At 49.8% G+C, this 21,753-nt stretch overlaps 1 protein-coding gene across 1 annotated transcript in view; it reads right to left on the reverse strand.

The window, feature by feature from the left end:
* LOC141145199 (Fc receptor-like protein 5) overlaps positions 1 to 21,753 on the reverse strand; it is a 346,484-nt gene that overhangs the window by 147,224 nt on the left and 177,507 nt on the right. The gene's annotated exons all lie outside the window — the stretch shown is intronic.

Raw genomic sequence — 21,753 nt, forward strand, 5'->3', positions numbered from 1 at the left:
TGTCCCCACTCCAGTGGCTTCTGAACCAGTGCTTAAGAGAGGTCTCCTTCCACCAGTCGGGCTCAACTACCATGTCTGAGCCCGCAGGAGAGGCCTCTCCTATCAAGGAAATCTGTACGCACTTAGCCGCACTCACGCAAGCCGTACAGACTTTGCAAGACAGTTATACCAGACTGGAAGGTCAAGTTCTGAACCTCAGTAGCCCAGGAGGCGCATCTCCTGCTCCAGCAGCAGCTCCAGCTCAAGCCACTGTATCTCCCTCTGTGGTTATGCTTCCACCCGAACCAAGGGTTCCCATCCCTGAGAGGTTCTCTGGGGACCGCACGAAGTTCCTGGCCTTCCGCAGTGCCTGCCAGTTATATTTTGCCTTACAGCCACGGACTTTTTCTTTGGAGGCTACTAAAGTAGGATTTGTGATATCCCTTCTGCAAGGAGAGCCGCAAACCTGGGCTCATCGCCTGCTGGAAAACAACTCAGCACAGATCCAGTCCTTGTCCTCTTTCTTTGAGGCCATGGCCCAACTGTATGATGACCCGCAGCGTACTGCCACCGCTGAGTCAGCTTTGTTCGCGCTCCAGCAAGGCTGCAGACCGGCCGAGGACTATGTCATGGACTTTCGACACTGGAGCGCGGACACACAATGGAATAATGCGGCATTACGCCATCAATTCCGTATGGGGTTATCAGAGAGCCTCAAGGATGAGCTCGCACGGGTAGGAATGCCGGATACCCTTGAGGAACTTGTTGCTTTAACCATCCAGATCGATCGGCGCCTTCGTGAACGCCGATCTGAACGCTCCTCCCAGCAAACGCGCCCCATGTGGATGACTGCGAAAGTTCCAATGCCTTCTTCCCGATACCTACCTTCTACCTGCTCCAACCCGGCTACTCCAACACCTGATGTTTCAGAACCGATGCAGTTAGGACTACTGCGTTCTACTTTATCTCCTGAAGAGCGGGCACGTAGACGTCAGCTGAACCTCTGCCTCTACTGTGGTGGGACAGGCCACTATGTGAACAACTGCCCGATCAAGACCAGTAAGTGTGTTTCCTCTACCCCGGCCAGTCTTTCAGCATTAACCGCCAATGCCACTCAACTTGCTCTCCCTCTCTCATTACAGCTCCAGGGAAGAACAATCCGGATCAACGCCATCATTGATTCTGGGGCTTGCAGCTGCTTTATTGACTCTGCCTTTGCTGCTCAACAGAATCTTCCTCTGAAAGACAAAACTCACAGACTTTCCGTTTTTCTGGCCGATGGGTCCCACATAAAATCAGGACAAGTCTCTCAGGAAACCCTTCCACTGCTTGTCACCTGTTCAGCTCAGCATAAAGAGTTCCTGATTCTGGACGTTATCTCCTCTCCTCTGTTTCCGGTCATTTTGGGCATGCCTTGGCTTCAGGCCCATAATCCCCACGTTAATTGGTCTACCGGTGAAATCAAGTTTCTATCTCCCTATTGTCAGATACATTGTTTACCTGAACCCTCCAAACCAGCTGCCACCTTACTCTGCATGGATGTAGATCCAGATCACCTCCAAACCATACCAGAAGTTTATCACGAATTTGCAGATGTTTTCAGCAAGAAGGGAGCGGACTCCCTGCCACCCCATCGCCCCTATGATTGCCCAATTGAGTTGCTTCCTGGGGCTGAGATTCCCTTCGGGTGCATCTTTCCATTATCTGAGAAGGAACAAGAGGCTCTTAAGCTATACATTAATGAAAACCTCGAAAAGGGCTTTATTCGACCTTCTACCTCCCCAGCTGGAGCTGGTATATTCTTTGTTGCCAAAAAAGATCAGACTCTTCGTCCATGTGTGGACTATCGGGACTTAAATAAGATCACAGTCAAAAACCGCTACCCGTTGCCCCTGATACCTGAACTATTTCAGAAGTTGAGGTCTGCTGTTATCTTCACCAAGTTGGATTTAAGAGGGGCCTACAACCTGGTCCGCATTCGGGCCGGGGATGAATGGAAGACGGCTTTCCGGACCCGTTTCGGGCACTACGAGTACTTGGTCATGCCCTTCGGCCTATGCAATGCCCCTGCCACATTCCAGCATCTGGTCAACGATATATTCAGAGATTTCCTGGACATCTTTATGATAGTTTACTTGGATGATATTTTGATCTTCTCCAATTCCCTTAACCAACATCGAGAACATGTTCGCAAGGTCTTGAGCCGTCTTCGTTTACACGGACTGTATGCCAAAGCAGAAAAATGCGAATTTGAACAAAGGGACATTCAGTTTTTGGGGCTAGTGATCTCTCCTACCGGCATTAAAATGGATCCTCAAAAGGTGTCCGCTGTGCTAGATTGGCCAGCCCCTCTGGACAAAAAGGGCGTACAGCGCTTTGTCGGATTTGCAAATTTCTACAGAAAATTTATTAAAGGATTCTCTGCCATCATTTCACCTATTACGCAGCTAACCAAGCAGAACTGTTGTTTTCACTGGAGCTCTGAGGCTCAGGAGGCCTTTGAAGAATTAAAAAGACGGTTCACCTCAGCTCCAATTCTCAGCCATCCTGACCCATCCCTACCTTTTATTCTGGAGGTGGATGCTTCTGAAGTGGCCGTGGGTGCAGTCATCTCTCAGCGACAGGGGAACAAGGATCTGATGCACCCTGTGGGTTTTTTCTCCAGGAAACTCTCGCCGGCTGAGCGAAATTATGATGTGGGTGATCGAGAGTTACTGGCCATTAAGGCAGCACTAGAAGAGTGGAGGTATTTGTTGGAGGGTGCGGTCCATCCGGTTCTAATATATACGGATCACAAGAACCTCGAATATTTAAGATCTGCTAGAAGACTGAAACCTTGACAAGCCCGGTGGGCCTTATTTTTCACACGTTTCTGTTTTCATATTACCTATCGGCCAGGAACCAAGAACGTAAAACCAGACTCGCTGTCGCGCATGTTTGACCATCCCAAGAAACCTTCTGTACCTGACACCATCCTCCCAGCAAATAATTTCCTACTCCTTCAGACGGACATCCTGTCCTTGATCAGACAAGCATCACCAGAACCTTCAAGCCTTCAAGGACTTGCTGTAGTACCTCGAGATGGGTTATTATGGAAAGGAAGTCAGATATTTGTGCCAGAAGACATCCGAGTCAAAGTGCTGAGCTTGTTGCATGATCATCCACTTGCAGGACATTTTGGGGTCCGTAAGACCCTTGAACTCGTGCAACGCACGTTCTGGTGGCCTAACATGAAAGAATTCTGCAAAAAGTACGTTAGCTCCTGTCCTGTTTGCATTCAAAATAAGACCTCTAGGAACCGAGCTTGGGGACTGTTGAGGCCGTTACCCATACCAGATAGGCCCTGGAGGATGATAGCAATGGACTTTATTGTCGAATTACCATGCTCAGAAGGATGTTCGGCGATCTTCGTAGTCGTCGATCGTCTGTCCAAAATGGCCCACTTTTTGCCCTTAAAGGGGACACCTTCTGCTGTAGAGACTGCCCGTGTATTCATCAAGGAGATCGTCAGGCTGCACGGAGTTCCTGCAAATATAGTATCCGATAGGGGGGTGCAGTTTATGTCATGTTTCTGGAAAGCCCTATGTGAAATACTGAAAATTGAATTGGCCCTGTCTTCAGCGTATCACCCCCAAACAAATGGGCAAACTGAACGGACAAATCAAACGCTAGAGCAGTACATTAGATGCTTTACCTCATTTGTACAAGATGACTGGGTGTCCCTACTACCTCTAGCGGAATTCGCTTACAATAATGCTAGCCACTCTGCCACGGGTCAGTCCCCGTTTTTTGCCAATTATGGTTTTCATGTGTCTTTCTTACCAGATTTTCTTCCAGAATCCCCAGTTCCAGCGGTCCAGGACACAGTACAGTTCCTCAGTCACAACAACCGGATGCTACAGGAAGCGATATCCAAGGCACAAGCAGACAGTAAGAGGTTCTTCGATCAAAAGAGAAGAGGAGATCTAGACCTGCAGATTGGTGATAAGGTATGGCTGTCTACCAATAATATTAAACTAGCTTGTCCTTCCAAGAAGCTTGCTCCTAAGTTTATTGGACCTTTTCCGGTGAAAAAGAAGGTTAATGAGGTGTCTTACAAACTGTGTTTACCTGACTCACTTAAAATCCATCCTGTGTTCCATGTGTCATTATTGAAGCCTGCTGTAACCGATCCCTTCCCTAATAGGGGCACCAGGGTCCCCGAACCTGTCTTGGTGGACGGAAACGAGGAATATGAGGTGGAGGCTATCCTCGATTGCAGAAAGAGATTGGGGCAGGTACAGTTCTTGATCAAATGGAAGGGGTTTGGTCCGGAGAACAATTCATGGGAACCCAATAACAATATTCACGCTGAACGTTTGATCCAGGCCTATTTCTCTGCTCATCCTGAGAAGAGGAGTTATCTGGGCATCCGGAGGCTGCCCGTTGGAAGGGGGCAATGTCAGGGACGTGTTGGTGGTCATCGGGCTAACATACGTGCACGCTGGTGCACGAGAGGCTTTTCCAGAGCAATTCAGCCAAATTCCCCACTGGGGGGCGCTGGTGCGCTTCCGCGCGCACCCGTTCGCGCGTTCGCGCGTGCGCGCGCCCGTTCGCGCTAGCGCTGTTTGGCGCCAAAGTCCCTTTAAGTAGATGTCAGTTACTCCCATCAGGTGCTGTTCCTCTGCAGCTCTGCACCTGAGTTCTGTAATCTGCCTGTTGTTACTATTGTGAATTGACCCGGCTCCGTCTGACTACTCTGCTATCTCCTACCCGACCCGGCCTGCCTGACCTTGCTGTATCCTGTTACCTGTTGCCGATTACCTGCCTGCCTGACTATTCTGTGATCATCCCTTCTGCCATATACCTGCCTGATCTCCTGCTGATACGGACTGTTTGATTCTGCTTTGCTTGTGTCCTGTGACGCTGCTCACCACCTGCTCTTCCAGCTCCAGGTTCTGCTGCTGCAACATCCTTCTCCTGCCTGCTAACGGATCCGCTTCTGCCTACCTGCATCCGCTATACAGCCTCCCTGAAGGAAGTCTCATCAGCTCCTGCGCTGGCCATCGCAAGAAACCGCATCAGGCACCCCTACCCACTGTGCTCAGTAGACTACTGTCCCCACTCCAGTGGCTTCTGAACCAGTGCTTAAGAGAGGTCTCCTTCCACCAGTCGGGCTCAACTACCATGTCTGAGCCCGCAGGAGAGGCCTCTCCTATCAAGGAAATCTGTACGCACTTAGCCGCACTCACGCAAGCCGTACAGACTTTGCAAGACAGTTATACCAGACTGGAAGGTCAAGTTCTGAACCTCAGTAGCCCAGGAGGCGCATCTCCTGCTCCAGCAGCAGCTCCAGCTCAAGCCACTGTATCTCCCTCTGTGGTTATGCTTCCACCCGAACCAAGGGTTCCCATCCCTGAGAGGTTCTCTGGGGACCGCACGAAGTTCCTGGCCTTCCGCAGTGCCTGCCAGTTATATTTTGCCTTACAGCCACGGACTTTTTCTTTGGAGGCTACTAAAGTAGGATTTGTGATATCCCTTCTGCAAGGAGAGCCGCAAACCTGGGCTCATCGCCTGCTGGAAAACAACTCAGCACAGATCCAGTCCTTGTCCTCTTTCTTTGAGGCCATGGCCCAACTGTATGATGACCCGCAGCATACTGCCACCGCTGAGTCAGCTTTGTTCGCGCTCCAGCAAGGCTGCAGACCGGCCGAGGACTATGTCATGGACTTTCGACACTGGAGCGCGGACACACAATGGAATAATGCGGCATTACGCCATCAATTCCGTATGGGGTTATCAGAGAGCCTCAAGGATGAGCTCGCACGGGTAGGAATGCCGGATACCCTTGAGGAACTTGTTGCTTTAACCATCCAGATCGATCGGCGCCTTCGTGAACGCCGATCTGAACGCTCCTCCCAGCAAACGCGCCCCATGTGGATGACTGCGAAAGTTCCAATGCCTTCTTCCCGATACCTACCTTCTACCTGCTCCAACCCGGCTACTCCAACACCTGATGTTTCAGAACCGATGCAGTTAGGACTACTGCGTTCTACTTTATCTCCTGAAGAGCGGGCACGTAGATGTCAGCTGAACCTCTGCCTCTACTGTGGTGGGACAGGCCACTATGTGAACAACTGCCCGATCAAGACCAGTAAGTGTGTTTCCTCTACCCCGGCCAGTCTTTCAGCATTAACCGCCAATGCCACTCAACTTGCTCTCCCTCTCTCATTACAGCTCCAGGGAAGAACAATCCGGATCAACGCCATCATTGATTCTGGGGCTTGCAGCTGCTTTATTGACTCTGCCTTTGCTGCTCAACAGAATCTTCCTCTGAAAGACAAAACTCACAGACTTTCCGTTTTTCTGGCCGATGGGTCCCACATAAAATCAGGACAAGTCTCTCAGGAAACCCTTCCACTGCTTGTCACCTGTTCAGCTCAGCATAAAGAGTTCCTGATTCTGGACGTTATCTCCTCTCCTCTGTTTCCGGTCATTTTGGGCATGCCTTGGCTTCAGGCCCATAATCCCCACGTTAATTGGTCTACCGGTGAAATCAAGTTTCTATCTCCCTATTGTCAGAGACATTGTTTACCTGAACCCTCCAAACCAGCTGCCACCTTACTCTGCATGGATGTAGATCCAGATCACCTCCAAACCATACCAGAAGTTTATCACGAATTTGCAGATGTTTTCAGCAAGAAGGGAGCGGACTCCCTGCCACCCCATCGCCCCTATGATTGCCCAATTGAGTTGCTTCCTGGGGCTGAGATTCCCTTCGGGCGCATCTTTCCATTATCTGAGAAGGAACAAGAGGCTCTTAAGCTATACATTAATGAAAACCTCGAAAAGGGCTTTATTCGACCTTCTACCTCCCCAGCTGGAGCTGGTATATTCTTTGTTGCCAAAAAAGATCAGACTCTTCGTCCATGTGTGGACTATCGGGACTTAAATAAGATCACAGTCAAAAACCGCTACCCGTTGCCCCTGATACCTGAACTATTTCAGAAGTTGAGGTCTGCTGTTATCTTCACCAAGTTGGATTTAAGAGGGGCCTACAACCTGGTCCGCATTCGGGCCGGGGATGAATGGAAGACGGCTTTCCGGACCCGTTTCGGGCACTACGAGTACTTGGTCATGCCCTTCGGCCTATGCAATGCCCCTGCCACATTCCAGCATCTGGTCAACGATATATTCAGAGATTTCCTGGACATCTTTATGATAGTTTACTTGGATGATATTTTGATCTTCTCCAATTCCCTTAACCAACATCGAGAACATGTTCGCAAGGTCTTGAGCCGTCCTCGTTTACACGGACTGTATGCCAAAGCAGAAAAATGCGAATTTGAACAAAGGGACATTCAGTTTTTGGGGCTAGTGATCTCTCCTACCGGCATTAAAATGGATCCTCAAAAGGTGTCCGCTGTGCTAGATTGGCCAGCCCCTCTGGACAAAAAGGGCGTACAGCGCTTTGTCAGATTTGCAAATTTCTACAGAAAATTTATTAAAGGATTCTCTGCCATCATTTCACCTATTACGCAGCTAACCAAGCAGAACTGTTGTTTTCACTGGAGCTCTGAGGCTCAGGAGGCCTTTGAAGAATTAAAAAGACGGTTCACCTCAGCTCCAATTCTCAGCCATCCTGACCCATCCCTACCTTTTATTCTGGAGGTGGATGCTTCTGAAGTGGCCGTGGGTGCAGTCATCTCTCAGCGACAGGGGAACAAGGATCTGATGCACCCTGTGGGTTTTTTCTCCAGGAAACTCTCGCCGGCTGAGCGAAATTATGATGTGGGTGATCGAGAGTTACTGGCCATTAAGGCAGCACTAGAAGAGTGGAGGTATTTGTTGGAGGGTGCGGTCCATCCGGTTCTAATATATACGGATCACAAGAACCTCGAATATTTAAGATCTGCTAGAAGACTGAAACCTTGACAAGCCCGGTGGGCCTTATTTTTCACACGTTTCTGTTTTCATATTACCTATCGGCCAGGAACCAAGAACGTAAAACCAGACTCGCTGTCGCGCATGTTTGACCATCCCAAGAAACCTTCTGTACCTGACACCATCCTCCCAGCAAATAATTTCCTACTCCTTCAGACGGACATCCTGTCCTTGATCAGACAAGCATCACCAGAACCTTCAAGCCTTCAAGGACTTGCTGTAGTACCTCGAGATGGGTTATTATGGAAAGGAAGTCAGATATTTGTGCCAGAAGACATCCGAGTCAAAGTGCTGAGCTTGTTGCATGATCATCCACTTGCAGGACATTTTGGGGTCCGTAAGACCCTTGAACTCGTGCAACGCACGTTCTGGTGGCCTAACATGAAAGAATTCTGCAAAAAGTACGTTAGCTCCTGTCCTGTTTGCATTCAAAATAAGACCTCTAGGAACCGAGCTTGGGGACTGTTGAGGCCGTTACCCATACCAGATAGGCCCTGGAGGATGATAGCAATGGACTTTATTGTCGAATTACCATGCTCAGAAGGATGTTCGGCGATCTTCGTAGTCGTCGATCGTCTGTCCAAAATGGCCCACTTTTTGCCCTTAAAGGGGACACCTTCTGCTGTAGAGACTGCCCGTGTATTCATCAAGGAGATCGTCAGGCTGCACGGAGTTCCTGCAAATATAGTATCCGATAGGGGGGTGCAGTTTATGTCATGTTTCTGGAAAGCCCTATGTGAAATACTGAAAATTGAATTGGCCCTGTCTTCAGCGTATCACCCCCAAACAAATGGGCAAACTGAACGGACAAATCAAACGCTAGAGCAGTACATTAGATGCTTTACCTCATTTGTACAAGATGACTGGGTGTCCCTACTACCTCTAGCGGAATTCGCTTACAATAATGCTAGCCACTCTGCCACGGGTCAGTCCCCGTTTTTTGCCAATTATGGTTTTCATGTGTCTTTCTTACCAGATTTTCTTCCAGAATCCCCAGTTCCAGCGGTCCAGGACACAGTACAGTTCCTCAGTCACAACAACCGGATGCTACAGGAAGCGATATCCAAGGCACAAGCAGACAGTAAGAGGTTCTTCGATCAAAAGAGAAGAGGAGATCTAGACCTGCAGATTGGTGATAAGGTATGGCTGTCTACCAATAATATTAAACTAGCTTGTCCTTCCAAGAAGCTTGCTCCTAAGTTTATTGGACCTTTTCCGGTGAAAAAGAAGGTTAATGAGGTGTCTTACAAACTGTGTTTACCTGACTCACTTAAAATCCATCCTGTGTTCCATGTGTCATTATTGAAGCCTGCTGTAACCGATCCCTTCCCTAATAGGGGCACCAGGGTCCCCGAACCTGTCTTGGTGGACGGAAACGAGGAATATGAGGTGGAGGCTATCCTCGATTGCAGAAAGAGATTGGGGCAGGTACAGTTCTTGATCAAATGGAAGGGGTTTGGTCCGGAGAACAATTCATGGGAACCCAATAACAATATTCACGCTGAACGTTTGATCCAGGCCTATTTCTCTGCTCATCCTGAGAAGAGGAGTTATCTGGGCATCCGGAGGCTGCCCGTTGGAAGGGGGCAATGTCAGGGACGTGTTGGTGGTCATCGGGCTAACATACGTGCACGCTGGTGCACGAGAGGCTTTTCCAGAGCAATTCAGCCAAATTCCCCACTGGGGGGCGCTGGTGCGCTTCCGCGCGCACCCGTTCGCGTGTTCGCGCGTGCGCGCGCCCATTCGCGCTAGCGCTGTTTGGCGCCAAAGTCCCTTTAAGTAGATGTCAGTTACTCCCATCAGGTGCTGTTCCTCTGCAGCTCTGCACCTGAGTTCTGTAATCTGCCTGTTGTTACTATTGTGAATTGACCCGGCTCCGTCTGACTACTCTGCTATCTCCTACCCGACCCGGCCTGCCTGACCTTGCTGTATCCTGTTACCTGTTGCCGATTACCTGCCTGCCTGACTATTCTGTGATCATCCCTTCTGCCATATACCTGCCTGATCTCCTGCTGATACGGACTGTTTGATTCTGCTTTGCTTGTGTCCTGTGACGCTGCTCACCACCTGCTCTTCCAGCTCCAGGTTCTGCTGCTGCAACATCCTTCTCCTGCCTGCTAACGGATCCGCTTCTGCCTACCTGCATCCGCTATACAGCCTCCCTGAAGGAAGTCTCATCAGCTCCTGCGCTGGCCATCGCAAGAAACCGCATCAGGCACCCCTACCCACTGTGCTCAGTAGACTACTGTCCCCACTCCAGTGGCTTCTGAACCAGTGCTTAAGAGAGGTCTCCTTCCACCAGTCGGGCTCAACTACCATGTCTGAGCCCGCAGGAGAGGCCTCTCCTATCAAGGAAATCTGTACGCACTTAGCCGCACTCACGCAAGCCGTACAGACTTTGCAAGACAGTTATACCAGACTGGAAGATCAAGTTCTGAATAGGGATGAGCCGAACACCCCCCGGTTCGGTTCGCACCAGAACCCGCGAACGGACCGAAAGTTCGCACGAACGTTAGAACCCCATTGACGTCTATGGGACTCGAACGTTCGAAATCAAAAGTGCTCATTTTAAAGGCTAATTTGCATGGTATTGTCCTAAAAAGGGTTTGGGGACCCGGGTCCTACCCCAGGGGACATGTATCAATGCAAAAAAAACTTTTAAAAACGGCCGTTTTTTCGGGAGCAGTGATTTTAATGATGCTTAAAGTAAAAAAAAAAAAGTGAAATATTCCTTTAAATATCGTACCTGGGGGGTGTCTATAGTATGCCTGTAAAGTGACGCGTGTTTCCCATGTTTAGAACAGTCCCTGCACCAAATGTCATTTTTAAAGGAAAAAATCTCATTTAAAACTGCTTGCGGGTTTAATGTCATGTCGGGTCATGGCAATATGGATGAAAATCAGTGAGACAAACGGCATGGGTACCCCCCAGTCCATTACCAGTCCCTTTGGGTCTTGTATGGATATTAAGGGGAACCCCGCACCCAAATTAAAATAAGGAAAGGTGTGGGGCCACCAGGCCCTATATACTCTGAACAGCAGTATACAGGCGGTGCAAACAAGACAGGGACTGTAGGTTTGTTGTTAAGTAGAATCTGTTTGTAATTTTGAACATTTTTAACGTGTTTAGCTCCAGCCAAAAAATCTTTTCTAAGCTTTTTGGAAAACATAGGGAAGGGTTATCACCCCTGTGACATTTGTTTTGCTGTCTTTCCTCCTCTTCAGAAGATTTCACCTCACTTTTTTGTCCCAATGAAAAATGTTTTTTGAAAATTTGGGTTTTTTTGTGGAACAAGGATTGGAAAGCATCAGTGGAAAGGAGAACTTGTTTTCCCATATTAACTCTTACAGGAGAGAATTTCCCTTCCTAGGGGTAGATTTCATCTCACTTCCTGTTGTCTCCTTCCGTTTGCAAGTAGGAGTCGTTTGTAAGTTAGATGTTTGAAAGTAGGGTCCTGCCCTATATACTCAGCAGAAATTTGGGCCTTAGGTGTTGCTGTGGCCACAACACTGTAAGCCCTCACAGGGCCCTGCTGTGAAATATTAGATCAAGAATTGTAATTACATGCCCCTGTTGAACAGGAGCTGAAAAATTAGGCCTTAGGCACTGGTGCTGGTGCCACAACACTGCAACCCCTCACAGACACTCTAGTTGGAACGCAGGAACGAGCCCTGCTGCAAATTATTGCTTCAAAAATTGTAATTACACGCCCCTGTTAGACAGGGGCAGAAAAATTGGGCCTTAGGCACTGGTGCTGGTGCCACAACACTGCAACCCCTCACAGACACTCTAGTTGGAACGCAGGAACGAGCCCTGCTGCAAATTATTGCTTCAAAAATTGTAATTACACGCCCCTGTTAGACAGGGGCAGAAAAATTGGGCCTTAGGCACTGGTGCTGGTGCCACAACACTGCAACCCCTCACAGACACTCTAGTTGGAACGCAGGAACGAGCCCTGCTGCAAAGTATTGCATCAAAAATTGTAATTACACGCCCCTGTTAGACAGGGGCAGAAAAATTGGGCCTTAGGCACTGGTGCTGGTGCCACAACACTGCAACAAGCTATCAGCGTGATGATTGAGGAGGAAGAGGATAATTACTCAGGGATAGTCACTCAGCATCAGCATAGGCAGTCTTTGAAGGGATCTGAGATTTCAAAAAAAATTATTCGGTTACATCAGCATCAGGTGCTTGGTAGCTGGTGGTGATCCAAGACTCATTCATTTTTATGAAGGTCAGCCGATCGACCGAGTCGGTGGACAGACGCACCCTGTGATCGGTTACCACGCCTCCAGCAGCACTGAATGTGCGTTCCGAAAGAACGCTGGATGCAGGACAGGCCAGTAGCTCAATTGCATACTGTGCAAGCTCTGGCCAGTGATCCATCCTCAAGACCCAGTAACCCAGAGGATTTTCGGTGGGAAAGGTGTCCAAGTCTGATCTTGCCCCTAGGTATTCCTGCACCATGTAAAACAGACGCTGGCGATGGTTGCTGGAACCGATCATACCTTGGGGCTGCGGACCAAAAAATTGTCTGAACGCATCGGTCAGACGGCCACCTTCTCCACCGCTCCTTCTTTGACTGACCGAAGCCTCAGCAACACGTTGTCCAGAAACAGGAGTTTGTAACCTCCCAGTCTCTGGGAACGCGTTGCACAGACCTTTCTGCAAGGCCTCCCGAAGATGTTTCATCCTCTGCTCCCTCTGCGATGGCAAGATAAGGTCCGCAACCTTACCCTTGTAACGTGGATCAAGGAGGGTTGCCAGCCAGTATTGGTCCTTCTCCTTGATACCACGAATACGAGGATCCTTACGCAGGCTTTGCAGGATCAGGGAGGCCATGCAGCGTAGGTTTGCTGAGGCATTCGGTCCGGAGTCCTCTGGGTCACTAAGAACGACATGGTCCGCAGCCACCTCCTCCCAGCCACGTACAAGTCCATGTGTTTCTTGGGACTGATCCCTTAAAGACTGCTGCTGATGCTGAGTGCCAGGCTCCACCTCCATACTGACACAATCTTCCTCCTCCTCCTCTTCCTCCTCGTCCTCTTCCTGTGTGATCGGCGGGCACGCAGGAACACTGTCTGGATAAAGGGGGCCTTGAGAGCTAAGGAAGTCCTCCTCTTCCTGCCTCTGTTCTGCCTCAAGTGCCCTGTCCATTATTCCACGCAGCGTGTGCTCCAACAGGTGGACAAGGGGGACAGTGTCACTGATGCATGCACTGTCACTGCTCACCATCCTCGTGGCCTCCTCGAATGGTGACAGGACAGTGCATGCATCCCTGATCATGGCCCACTGGCGTGGGGAAAAAAAACCAAGCTCCCCTGACCCTGTCCTGGTGCCATAGTCGCACAGGTACTCATTTATGGCCCTCTGCTGCGTGTGCAGCCGCTGCAGCATGGCCAACGTTGAGTTCCACCTGGTGGGCATGTCACAGATTAGGCGGTTCTTGGGCAGGTTAAACTCCTTTTGGAGGTCCGTCAGCCGAGCACTGGCATTATATGACCGGCGGAAATGCACACAGACTTTCCTGGCCTGCCTCAGGACATCCTGTAAGCCCGGGTACCTGCCCAAGAACCGCTGCACCACCAAGTTAAGGACGTGAGCCAAACAGGGCACATGGGTCATTTGTCCCTGTCGGAGGGCAGAGAGGAGGTTGGTGCCATTGTCGCAAACCACCATTCCTGCCTTAAGTTGGCGTGGCGTCAACCACCTCTGAACCTGCCCCTGCAGAGCTGACAGAACCTCTGCCCCAGTGTGGCTCCTGTCCCCCAAGCACACCAGCTCAAGCACCGCATGGCATCTTTTGGCCTGCGTACTTGCGTAGCCCCTTGAACGCCTACGGAGCACCGCTGGTTCCGAGGAAGAGGCCATGGAGGAAGAAGAAGAGGAGGGGGTGGAGGAGAGAGGTGTGTCACAATCAGCATTTTGGAGGCGTGGTGGCGGAACAACCTCCAACACTACTGCACCTTGTCCTGCATCCTTCCCAGCTGCCAGCAGAGTCACCCAATGCGCCGTGAAACTTAGGTAACGTCCCTGTCCATGCCTGCTGGACCATGAGTCAGCGGTAATATGCACCTTACCGCTGACCGCCCTGTCCAGCGAGGCATGGACATTGCCTTCCACATGCCGGTAGAGAGCCGGAATCGCCTTCCGTGAGAAAAAGTGGCGTTTGGGTACCTGCCACTGAGGAACCGCACATTCCACAAACTCACGGAAGGGGGCAGAGTCTACCAACTGAAAAGGCAGCAGTTGAAGTGCTAGCAATTTTGCCAAGCTAGCATTCAACCGCTGGGCATGTGGATGGCTGGGAGCAAACTTCTTTCGGCGGTGCAGCAGCTGGGGCAGGGAAATTTGCCTGGTACAATCTGACGTCGGTGTACCAAAAGCAGATTGCCCACAAGTACTTGGCTGTGACACACCTAATTCTACACCTTCATTCCTCTCACTGCAGGTCTCAGAGAGGACTGAAGGTCTAGTGGGGTTGGAAATCTCAGCTGATGAGGAGCAAGGAGAGATCCTCTTTGTTCTTTGGTGTGGGTCTTTTAGATACGCTTGCCAACGAACTGCATGGCAGGTCAACATATGTCTGGTCAAGCATGTGGTACCCAAGCGGGAGATATTTTGGCCACGCGAGATACGCTTGAGACATATGTTGCAAATAGCAGCGGTGCGATCTGATGCACTCGTCTCAAAAAAGGCCCACACCAAAGAACTTTTTGAATAACGCGCAGAGACTGCAGCGCCCTGCACATGTGGAGCTTTGGGGTGTGATGCAGTCAATGTGCTGCCCTTAGGCTGGCCCCTGGAGGGCATCCTGCCTCGTTGGTGATGTGCTGCCGCCTCCTCCTCCTCCTCCTCCTCCTCCTCCTCCTCCTCCTCCTCCTCCTCCTCTCTCCTATCAGGCACCCACGTTGAGTCAGTGACCTCATCATCCCCTCCCTCCTCATCACTGGAGCAAACCTGGCAGTATGCTGCAGCAGGGGGAGCATGACTGCCAGATTGCTGTCCTTCTTGGGCACCCCCTCTGTCCGCGCTCATGTTACTGCCTTCATCGAGCTCAGTATCGTCATCAGAGCCTTCCAAACGCTGGGCATCCTCCTGGAGCATGTACCCAACACTGTGGTCAAACAGTTCGAGGGAATCCTCATGAGGACATGGTGGAGCTAGGGAAGGAGTCACTGATGACATTGAGCTGAGGGAAGAGGCCGCTGCTTTGCCAGACAAAGCACCCTGGGCATGGGTGAGAGAGGATGAGGAGGATGAGGACGGCTTGGTCATCCACTCGACCAAGTCTTCCGCATGTTGCGGCTCAACATGGCCAGCTGCCGAAAAAAAGGCCAAGCGTGTCCCATGGCCACGTGCTGATGAGGATGCACCGTCTCCACGACCAGCACTAGACACAGAGCCTGCTTGCCCTCTCTTATTGGCTTGTGACTGTCTGCCTCTCCTTCTTGGCCTTCCAGACATACTAATGGCCTGTAGCTGCACTAAGCTGGGATAGAACACCTGTAATTTTCTTCAAGTAGCTTTATATACTGTAACCAGACAAGCCTGCCTGTCAGTAGGAAGATAAGAGGAACGGATCTAGCTGAACACTGTGAGCAGGACGCACTGTACTAAATGTAAATAGTCTAGCTGCCTGACCGTGGTACTAATAGGATCAAATAGAACACCTGTAATTTTCTTCAGGTAGCTTTATATACTGTAACCAGACAAGCCTGCCTGTCATTAGGAAGATAACAGGAACGGATCTAGCTGTACACTGTGAGCAGGACGCACTGTACTAAATGTAAATAGTCTAGCTGCCTGACCGTGGTACTAATAGGATCAAATAGAACACCTGTAATTTTCTTCAGGTAGCTTTATATACTGTAACCAGACAAGCCTGCCTGTCAGTAGGAAGATAACAGGAACGGATCTAGCTGTACACTGTGAGCAGGACGCACTGTACTAAATGTAAATAGTCTAGCTGCCTGACCGTGGTACTAATAGGATCAAATAGAACACCTGTAATTTTCTTCAGGTAGCTTTATATACTGTAACCAGACAAGCCTGCCTGTCAGTAGGAAGATAACAGGAACGGATCTAGCTGTACACTGTGAGCAGGACGCACTGTACTAAATGTAAATAGTCTAGCTGCCTGACCGTGGTACTAATAGGATCAAATAGAACACCTGTAATTTTCTTCAGGTAGCTTTATATACTGTAACCAGACAAGCCTGCCTGTCAGTAGGAAGATAACAGGAACGGATCTAGCTGAACACTGTGAGCAGGACGCACTGTACTAAATGTAAATAGTCTAGCTGCCTGACCGTGGTACTAATAGGATCAAATAGAACACCTGTAATTTTCTTCAGGTAGCTTTATATACTGTAACCAGACAAGCCTGCCGGTCAGTAGGAATTTAACAGGAACGGATCTAGCTGAACACTGTGAGCAGGACGCACTGCATTAAATGTAAATAGTCTAGATAGAAGATAACAGGAACAGATCTAGCTAAACTGAATACAGTGTATATATATATATGCAACACCTGGGATGCATATATATACACAATACACTGTAAGTGCAGCTAACTGACTGACTGTTCTGCCTAATCTATCTAACTCAAATCAAATGACACTGTCTCTCTCTCTCTCTATCTCTCAGCACACCGGAACACACACTACACAGGGCCGCCGTGCAGGCGGCCTTATATAGTGTGGGGTGTGTACTAAATCCCCTGAGCCATAATTGGCCAAAGCCACCCTGGCTTTGGCCAATTACAGCTCTCTCTACTGACAGCGCTGTGATTGGCCAAGCATGCGGGTCATAGTGCATGCTTGGCCAATCATCAGCCAGCAATGCACTGCGATGCCGCAGTGAATTATGGGCCGTGACGCGCCACACGAATTTAGCGCGAACGGCCCATAACGTTCGCAATTCGGCGAACGATCGAACAGCCGATGTTCGAGTCGAACATGGGTTCGACTCGAACACGAAGCTCATCCCTAGTTCTGAACCTCAGTAGCCCAGGAGGCGCATCTCCTGCTCCAGCAGCAGCTCCAGCTCAAGCCACTGTATCTCCCTCTGTGGTTATGCTTCCACCCGAACCAAGGGTTCCCATCCCTGAGAGGTTCTCTGGGGACCGCACGAAGTTCCTGGCCTTCCGCAGTGCCTGCCAGTTATATTTTGCCTTACAGCCACGGACTTTTTCTTTGGAGGCTACTAAAGTAGGATTTGTGATATCCCTTCTGCAAGGAGAGCCGCAAACCTGGGCTCATCGCCTGCTGGAAAACAACTCAGCACAGATCCAGTCCTTGTCCTCTTTCTTTGAGGCCATGGCCCAACTGTATGATGACCCGCAGCATACTGCCACCGCTGAGTCAGCTTTGTTCGCGCTCCAGCAAGGCTGCAGACCAGCCGAGGACTATGTCATGGACTTTCGACACTGGAGCGCGGACACACAATGGAATAATGCGGCATTACGCCATCAATTCCGTATGGGGTTATCAGAGAGCCTCAAGGATGAGCTCGCACGGGTAGGAATGCCGGATACCCTTGAGGAACTTGTTGCTTTAACCATCCAGATCGATCGGCGCCTTCGTGAACGCCGATCTGAACGCTCCTCCCAGCAAACGCGCCCCATGTGGATGACTGCGAAAGTTCCAATGCCTTCTTCCCGATACCTACCTTCTACCTGCTCCAACCCGGCTACTCCAACACCTGATGTTTCAGAACCGATGCAGTTAGGACTACTGCGTTCTACTTTATCTCCTGAAGAGCGGGCACGTAGACGTCAGCTGAACCTCTGCCTCTACTGTGGTGGGACAGGCCACTATGTGAACAACTGCCCGATCAAGACCAGTAAGTGTGTTTCCTCTACCCCGGCCAGTCTTTCAGCATTAACCGCCAATGCCACTCAACTTGCTCTCCCTCTCTCATTACAGCTCCAGGGAAGAACAATCCGGATCAACGCCATCATTGATTCTGGGGCTTGCAGCTGCTTTATTGACTCTGCCTTTGCTGCTCAACAGAATCTTCCTCTGAAAGACAAAACTCACAGACTTTCCGTTTTTCTGGCCGATGGGTCCCACATAAAATCAGGACAAGTCTCTCAGGAAACCCTTCCACTGCTTGTCACCTGTTCAGCTCAGCATAAAGAGTTCCTGATTCTGGACGTTATCTCCTCTCCTCTGTTTCCGGTCATTTTGGGCATGCCTTGGCTTCAGGCCCATAATCCCCACGTTAATTGGTCTACCGGTGAAATCAAGTTTCTATCTCCCTATTGTCAGAGACATTGTTTACCTGAACCCTCCAAACCAGCTGCCACCTTACTCTGCATGGATGTAGATCCAGATCACCTCCAAACCATACCAGAAGTTTATCACGAATTTGCAGATGTTTTCAGCAAGAAGGGAGCGGACTCCCTGCCACCCCATCGCCCCTATGATTGCCCAATTGAGTTGCTTCCTGGGGCTGAGATTCCCTTCGGGCGCATCTTTCCATTATCTGAGAAGGAACAAGAGGCTCTTAAGCTATACATTAATGAAAACCTCGAAAAGGGCTTTATTCGACCTTCTACCTCCCCAGCTGGAGCTGGTATATTCTTTGTTGCCAAAAAAGATCAGACTCTTCGTCCATGTGTGGACTATCGGGACTTAAATAAGATCACAGTCAAAAACCGCTACCCGTTGCCCCTGATACCTGAACTATTTCAGAAGTTGAGGTCTGCTGTTATCTTCACCAAGTTGGATTTAAGAGGGGCCTACAACCTGGTCCGCATTCGGGCCGGGGATGAATGGAAGACGGCTTTCCGGACCCGTTTCGGGCACTACGAGTACTTGGTCATGCCCTTCGGCCTATGCAATGCCCCTGCCACATTCCAGCATCTGGTCAACGATATATTCAGAGATTTCCTGGACATCTTTATGATAGTTTACTTGGATGATATTTTGATCTTCTCCAATTCCCTTAACCAACATCGAGAACATGTTCGCAAGGTCTTGAGCCGTCCTCGTTTACACGGACTGTATGCCAAAGCAGAAAAATGCGAATTTGAACAAAGGGACATTCAGTTTTTGGGGCTAGTGATCTCTCCTACCGGCATTAAAATGGATCCTCAAAAGGTGTCCGCTGTGCTAGATTGGCCAGCCCCTCTGGACAAAAAGGGCGTACAGCGCTTTGTCAGATTTGCAAATTTCTACAGAAAATTTATTAAAGGATTCTCTGCCATCATTTCACCTATTACGCAGCTAACCAAGCAGAACTGTTGTTTTCACTGGAGCTCTGAGGCTCAGGAGGCCTTTGAAGAATTAAAAAGACGGTTCACCTCAGCTCCAATTCTCAGCCATCCTGACCCATCCCTACCTTTTATTCTGGAGGTGGATGCTTCTGAAGTGGCCGTGGGTGCAGTCATCTCTCAGCGACAGGGGAACAAGGATCTGATGCACCCTGTGGGTTTTTTCTCCAGGAAACTCTCGCCGGCTGAGCGAAATTATGATGTGGGTGATCGAGAGTTACTGGCCATTAAGGCAGCACTAGAAGAGTGGAGGTATTTGTTGGAGGGTGCGGTCCATCCGGTTCTAATATATACGGATCACAAGAACCTCGAATATTTAAGATCTGCTAGAAGACTGAAACCTTGACAAGCCCGGTGGGCCTTATTTTTCACACGTTTCTGTTTTCATATTACCTATCGGCCAGGAACCAAGAACGTAAAACCAGACTCGCTGTCGCGCATGTTTGACCATCCCAAGAAACCTTCTGTACCTGACACCATCCTCCCAGCAAATAATTTCCTACTCCTTCAGACGGACATCCTGTCCTTGATCAGACAAGCATCACCAGAACCTTCAAGCCTTCAAGGACTTGCTGTAGTACCTCGAGATGGGTTATTATGGAAAGGAAGTCAGATATTTGTGCCAGAAGACATCCGAGTCAAAGTGCTGAGCTTGTTGCATGATCATCCACTTGCAGGACATTTTGGGGTCCGTAAGACCCTTGAACTCGTGCAACGCACGTTCTGGTGGCCTAACATGAAAGAATTCTGCAAAAAGTACGTTAGCTCCTGTCCTGTTTGCATTCAAAATAAGACCTCTAGGAACCGAGCTTGGGGACTGTTGAGGCTGTTACCCATACCAGATAGGCCCTGGAGGATGATAGCAATGGACTTTATTGTCGAATTACCATGCTCAGAAGGATGTTCGGCGATCTTCGTAGTCGTCGATCGTCTGTCCAAAATGGCCCACTTTTTGCCCTTAAAGGGGACACCTTCTGCTGTAGAGACTGCCTGTGTATTCATCAAGGAGATCGTCAGGCTGCACGGAGTTCCTGCAAATATAGTATCCGATAGGGGGGTGCAGTTTACGTCACGTTTCTGGAAAGCCCTATGTGAAATACTGAAAATTGAATTGGCCCTGTCTTCAGCGTATCACCCCCAAACAAATGGGCAAACTGAACGGACAAATCAAACGCTAGAGCAGTACATTAGATGCTTTACCTCATTTGTACAAGATGACTGGGTGTCCCTACTACCTCTAGCGGAATTCGCTTACAATAATGCTAGCCACTCTGCCACGGGTCAGTCCCCGTTTTTTGCCAATTATGGTTTTCATGTGTCTTTCTTACCAGATTTTCTTCCAGAATCCCCAGTTCCAGCGGTCCAGGACACAGTACAGTTCCTCAGTCACAACAACCGGATGCTACAGGAAGCGATATCCAAGGCACAAGCAGACAGTAAGAGGTTCTTCGATCAAAAGAGAAGAGGAGATCTAGACCTGCAGATTGGTGATAAGGTATGGCTGTCTACCAATAATATTAAACTAGCTTGTCCTTCCAAGAAGCTTGCTCCTAAGTTTATTGGACCTTTTCCGGTGAAAAAGAAGGTTAATGAGGTGTCTTACAAACTGTGTTTACCTGACTCACTTAAAATCCATCCTGTGTTCCATGTGTCATTATTGAAGCCTGCTGTAACCGATCCCTTCCCTAATAGGGGCACCAGGGTCCCCGAACCTGTCTTGGTGGACGGAAACGAGGAATATGAGGTGGAGGCTATCCTCGATTGCAGAAAGAGATTGGGGCAGGTACAGTTCTTGATCAAATGGAAGGGGTTTGGTCCGGAGAACAATTCATGGGAACCCAATAACAATATTCACGCTGAACGTTTGATCCAGGCCTATTTCTCTGCTCATCCTGAGAAGAGGAGTTATCTGGGCATCCGGAGGCTGCCCGTTGGGAGGGGGCAATGTCAGGGACGTGTTGGTGGTCATCGGGCTAACATACGTGCACGCTGGTGCACGAGAGGCTTTTCCAGAGCAATTCAGCCAAATTCCCCACTGGGGGGCGCTGGTGCGCTTCCGCGCGCACCCGTTCGCGCGTTCGCGCGTGCGCGCGCCCGTTCGCGCTAGCGCTGTTTGGCGCCAAAGTCCCTTTAAGTAGATGTCAGTTACTCCCATCAGGTGCTGTTCCTCTGCAGCTCTGCACCTGAGTTCTGTAATCTGCCTGTTGTTACTATTGTGAATTGACCCGGCTCCGTCTGACTACTCTGCTATCTCCTACCCGACCCGGCCTGCCTGACCTTGCTGTATCCTGTTACCTGTTGCCGATTACCTGCCTGCCTGACTATTCTGTGATCATCCCTTCTGCCATATACCTGCCTGATCTCCTGCTGATACGGACTGTTTGATTCTGCTTTGCTTGTGTCCTGTGACGCTGCTCACCACCTGCTCTTCCAGCTCCAGGTTCTGCTGCTGCAACATCCTTCTCCTGCCTGCTAACGGATCCGCTTCTGCCTACCTGCATCCGCTATACAGCCTCCCTGAAGGAAGTCTCATCAGCTCCTGCGCTGGCCATCGCAAGAAACCACATCAG

This window comes from Aquarana catesbeiana, linkage group LG01, assembly GCF_042186555.1.
Source record: "Aquarana catesbeiana isolate 2022-GZ linkage group LG01, ASM4218655v1, whole genome shotgun sequence".
NCBI classification, from domain to species: domain Eukaryota; kingdom Metazoa; phylum Chordata; class Amphibia; order Anura; family Ranidae; genus Aquarana; species Aquarana catesbeiana.